Below are 6,000 nucleotides of genomic sequence, written 5' to 3'. Positions count from 1 at the left end.
CTTATTATAGCAGTTCTATGGTCCAATGACACATTCACCAAGTAATCACTTGGCTCTTTGCTTAGTAGCTGTTTCATGTTGGGAAGGAATGCAGAGAGCATGAAGGAGGTATGAGAGCTTATTTCAAGGGTTCTGAAGGGGGTGGGAGAGTCAGGAAAGGCATCCCTTAGGAAGTGACAGTTATGATCTCCAGGATGAGTGACAGTTGAGGGTTTGGAGGGCAAGCCACCAAATAGCCTGGGATAATGTTGCTTTTGTGGTGGGAGAGAAAGTGCCAGAATTATATCAGGGCACCAGAAATGACTAACCTTCCTGGTCACTCCCATTAAAATATCATAAGCATGTGACACTTGATACTAGTTTCATTTGCTGGGGTTGAAACAAAGAGAAACATGGTCTAGTAGCTCTTAGCTTTTGAGCATGTGCTATGTGTCATGCCCTAGAAGCATTTTCTGGTTTCATCCTTACACTCACATCCTTTGAAGTTGGCCTTCCTACCCCATTTGTACAGAAGTGGACGAGGCACAGAGAAGTTAAATAAACTTTACAAGGTTGACCTACCAGGAATTGCAGAGTGTTAAAAAAAACAAAATTGAACAAAATTATTGTCTTTATTCAACAATTTGTGAATTGGGCAGCAAGCCATCCAGCAAATAAAAAAGAGCTCCAAAGAGCTGCACAAAAGGAAAGACTTTTATAAGCAAAAGTGGGCGAGGCAAGCTAATTAGTAGCAAAGAGTGGATTGTTTCAAGCAAGGTCACCTTCCTTTAGGAGACTGCAGGAGTCTCTCAGGCAAACGACCTCACTAGTACTGACCAGGTGATTCCAGATTGACTGGTTTAAGATCCCACTCCTGGGAGAGCTTGAAACTGTAATTGAGTTAGGTATTAAGTCTTGGTTTGGTGACACAGGCTTAGCACTAGTGACTCCATTTTGAGCCTGTTGTCTCTTTTTAACAGCAGCCAAGTACACATAAGGTTCCTGTGCTTCACAGAAGCATCGATAGCCATTATCAGTCTTGGGCTTCCCTCTAGCAGCAAATCTTCTGTCAGCCCCGGGAGTTCTCATGAAACTGAATGGAGGCAAGAGGCTTCTTTCTGAGGTCACAGTTGTTGGTCCCAACCTTGTCCAGCAAACTTCTGAGACAAGGCTCCCAGGGAAGGACCAGGGAATCCCTGGAACAGCATGAGGAAGGGGCAGCCCTCTACACGCAGCATGATGTCACCCAGTGAGAACATCAAGGTAGCAAGCATGAATTTACTCCATAAATTTCAGGTTTCAAAAGTATTTCAGAATACACTGTTTTTCTGAACCAAATGGAATCTGGCTTCTGGGGCTATTAGTGGGTATTGATTCCTCTCTGTAAGGTCACCCAAGAGCTCAAAGTAACAGATTCAGCACAGAACATGTTATGGGGAACACTGTTCTTTCTTCCTCTAGGCAAAGTCTCCCCAGCCTCTCTCTACAGAGGTTTGTACCTTTTTTCTTTGCAGGAATTCCAGCCCTAAAGGCCACCCTTGAGGGAAAAAATGTTCACTCATTCCCTTTTGGGGCAAGTGAAATTCAACCTTCATTTGCTGGTGGCAGAGGCCAAATAATATACCACTTGGTACTTCCTAATGAGCTTAGGGAAGAATCAAATTATCCTCTGCATGTGTGTGCATGCATGTGCATGCATGTGTGTGTGTGCATGTGTGTGTGCCTATGTGTGTGCCTGTGTGTGTGCCTGTGTGTGTGAGAGAGAGACAGAGAGGGAGGAAGACAAAAACCTAACTAGAAGAAAATACTCCAAACATGAATACCAATCACCTCGGCATATTGGGATTTGGGATGATTTTTATATCTTTCTTTAGACTTTTCTCTATTTCCTCAATTTTCTTTTCTTTTTTTTAAGATTTTATTTATTTATTTGAGAGAGAGAGTGAGAGAGAGTGAGAGAGCATGAGAGCGGGGTGAGGGGCAGAGGGAGAAGCAGACTCACTGAGCAGGGAGCCCAACGCAGGGGATATGACCTGAACAGAAGATAGCCACTTAACCAACTTGAGCCACCAGGTGCCCCAATTGTCTCAATTTTCTGAAACTGACTTGTAGTACTGCCATAATCAGAAAGGAAATGATAGAAGCCCTTTCTTCCTCCCTCTCTCCCTCCCTCCCTCCTTCCTTCCTTTCACTCTTGTCTTTAGTCAGGCCTATGGAATCGAAGGACACCTCTACACCAAAGGTAAGCTCTTCGAGCTCCACTGCCCCTCCAGCTGCATTTTTGTTTCCTTCTGTCTAGCTGCCAGGAGCGGCCAGCTTTCCTCCTGCCTCACCATCTAGAGAAACAGGAGCTCAGAAACCCAGCCTCCTCATCTCATACAGATTAGGTCTAAGACTGGGGTGACTGTGACCCATGCCTGGAGTCCAGAATGCAGAGGGAATTTCTTGGGGCCACACCAGTCTCAGCCAAGAGGAGAGAGAGAGAGACAACTGGGGCAGAGGGATCTAAGATACCACAGAGCTGGTTCTGCGATGTTGTGTGTTTTCACAGGAGTAATTTAGTTCTAATTACCGACAATAATTATTTCTTAACCCACAGAGGGAAGCTGTTGGGCTTGTAGCTATGGCAAATTCCAAAGGTTTCTACTTGGGCTGTGCCTCTGTTGGGAAGTAGTTTGGACCCTAGAGGCTCTCTGGAAAGAAAGGCTAAGCCTAGAGATGAAGAGGGAGAGGGGAAGGAAGAATTCCAGGCAGGAGGGAAGGAGCCAAAGGAGACCAGGCTGGTGGCCAGGCATTAGCACGAGAGCATTAGCCTGTGGAAAGACCACCAGCCACAGGGCCAGGAGACCTCTGTGCAAATATGGACCTGATTTCCTTTTACTTTTTTTTATTTGAGTATAGTTGACACAATGTTTCATTAGTTTCAGGTGTACAACAGTGACCCAACATCTCTATGCATTATGCTAAGCTCACCACAAGTGTAGCTACCAGGTGTGGACCTCTTTAAGCCCTTGCTGTGCAAATGTAGACCCCCCTCCGGCTTAGGCCTCAGTTTTCTCATCTTAAAATGGCAGCAACACAGTGCCAACCTTACAGACTTATTGTGAAGATTGGATGGAAAGTTCTAGAACAGAGGGTCTTTGTTGGATTATGGCCTCCCGGCATTCTTTCTACCTGCCTTGAGTAACTACACTTCAACTTCCAATTGGGGAACTTACCCCTCCCCCACTCTCTGTTCACACGCATCAGTGGACGCCCCTCACGTGGCTCAAGGGGCCCCAAGCCAATGGGTGCGCATGGCTCCCAGGCCCTCCGGTTCTCACAGGAAGGCCGTGTATGTGCACATTCAGTTACAAAAGCCAAACAGAAACTGTACATGAACCCAAAGTGAGGCCACTCAAGCAAACTGAAATGTCAAGTTTTCTTTTCTTTATATTTTTTAAGACTTGAACTATATTCATTCAATGTAGGAAAACTGATTAATTCATGCCTGTCAGAAGGTCTTTTTGTGGAATGCCTTTGGTTTTTAAAAAGCATGAGTACAAATTAATTATTGCTTAACAGATGCACTGTTTTAGACATAGCCTTCTAAAACATTAGATCCCAGGGGGAAATAGCTACAGGGCTGCTTGGGTGTTAAAAATGATGAAATCCTAACTAATTCCCTTCTGGCTCTAACAATCTATGAGCATCATGTGGAAATGGTAAGCCTCTGACAGGCAGATGGGAGTATTTGAGGATTTGGGAGCACAGCTCCACAATCGTGAAACCACACCGCGTTGTCAGGCGAAGGAAGATAACTGAGCAGAGGTTAGCCCTCTGCTGGGCTCTTTCCGTGACTTTTCTCACTGAAGTCTCAGAAGAACCTGACACGTCAGATTATTATGCACACTTTGCAGATGGGAAAACTGAGGCGCAGAGAAGTATGGTTGCTTCCATGAGCTCACCCATGACAGCAGTACGGTCAAGGTCGGAGGGCGGGGTTTCAGAACTTGGAGGCATGCACGCGTGCCCAGTACCAGGACAGCCCCTCTGAGTGGGCTCAGACGCAGCAGCGGCAGCCAGCTCACCAAGCCCTGGACAGGAACTCCCTTGTTTCGTTGCTGGAACCAATGGTTCCAATGAGGGAACTTCTCGATTCTCCAAATTCTTGATGCGGCTCCGTGGACAGGATGGTTCCACTATGTTTTTCTGTGGGGCTGCTGCTCCAATGCTGCCAATGACTTCGAAACATTCTATTGCTCTGTTTCACATACTTCCTGCCACCGTTATCTACCAGAGTCTCTGTTCCCAGCAACTGAGTCCCAATCAGGTCAACTCCCAACCCTATTCGGGTTAGGAACAGAAAGAAGGGAAACAGTCCAAGGGCGTATTTGAACACAAAGCAGAACTCTTCCGTGGGGTTCGCTTTCATTCCTTTCCCCAGTGGGTTCCACTTTCTCACTCGGGATAGCTAGGACAGGAATGAGTTTGCGGCTATTGATTCCTGTTCTTTCTGTCCTGTGTGGCTATGGCGCTGCTCACAGAACACATTTATTTAAGAAGCAGTGATGAATCTCCTTTCTTGGACGTCCTCTAATTACAAATCAGCATTAAGGAAGATCTTGCACATTTATAAAGAGTTCAGCAAAAATGTTTCATTAGCTATTCGTTGTGCGGATATATCACACCAGCTTGTGGGGGAAAACCAAAGATTTGTGTGACCAGAGTAAGACTGAGCACATTCTGAGATTCGAGCCCCACCCCCATCTCCTCCCTGCTGGAAGGCAGGTGGGTCCCTGGAGCCGCCCAGCCTTGCACAAGTACTTCCGAGTCATCCCCATTCTCCTTACTATGCAGCCATTGACATTTACTTAACCATTTGGTGTTATTGTTGCCTTGACCATAAAATTAGTCAAAATTATAATAGTACCTATTCCAGAAAGTTGGAAAAATTAAAAGCAATAATGTGTATGCTTCACTTAGAACAGGTCCAAGCAAAATTAAGTTCTAAGAGTTTTCACTATTATTATTTTTTACTTGATTTATACATTTTACCTTTCATTTTACATTTGGGGAATCGGAGGCTCAGAGAAGGGTAGTAGATTTACCTAAAGTTTCTGCTGCCACTTCCTGTCTGTCTGACAAAATGTCACCCTACTGCCTGACCCAGTCCAAATGCTCCCTTCCCTGTGAATTGCTCTGTCATTCATGCACACACACATACACACACACACACATACTCCAAGTTAGATATAATATTTCCTTTCATTATATTTTATATTTCTCATAAGACTTAACACATTTTGCCATATATAGTCAACAAGGGCCCTTGTTATGAATTGCAAGGCTCCACAAAGACCGAGACCCTGTACTCTAGGGTCTGAATTTGCCCCAGTGGCTGGCACAGTGCCTTGCACATGATACTAATAATCAGGACATATGTATATGGAGCAATCTTTCATGTGTGTCCCATCATTCAGTTCTGACCATCCCCGTATGGACTAGGTATTGCTCTCCACACCTTACAAGGAAGAAACAGAAGCTGAGAGTTGTGATGTCACACAAGTCGTGCGAGGTGGAGCTGTCATTTCAACCGAGGTCTAACCTAAAAGCTTCTGGTTTTACTGTCACTTTGGTAAGAAGCTTTGGGGCGGAATGAGGTGGAAAGGAGGCCCAGAGAAGTGGAGTAGATTGGAGAGATAAAACGCGGTGAGGAGAGGTCAGGAGAGGACGGTGTGCGCAGGGAGAACAGTACACATTAGCAGACTTGGAATGGAGAAAAGAACAGAGCAGCCTGACCCCTGGACCCCATTTCCACAATCAAACCACTTGTCCCTTCCTCTTCTTCAAGGCTTTTGTGAAAATGAAATGAAAAGCAAAACAACTAGAAAATGTTGAGGGAAAAAAAACAGCAGTCCCCAGAAGCAAAGGATGGTTAATGTTATCCAGTGACAGCGGAGATGACAGGGCCTCTGGGTGCCCTCCCAGAGAATGTTCTGGCCTGGCGATGCTGACATCAAAACCACTGGGGGCAAAAAG

Source organism: Ailuropoda melanoleuca, chromosome 15 (genome assembly GCF_002007445.2).
Source record: "Ailuropoda melanoleuca isolate Jingjing chromosome 15, ASM200744v2, whole genome shotgun sequence".
NCBI lineage: Eukaryota > Metazoa > Chordata > Mammalia > Carnivora > Ursidae > Ailuropoda > Ailuropoda melanoleuca.
This window is presented reverse-complemented; position numbering follows the sequence as displayed.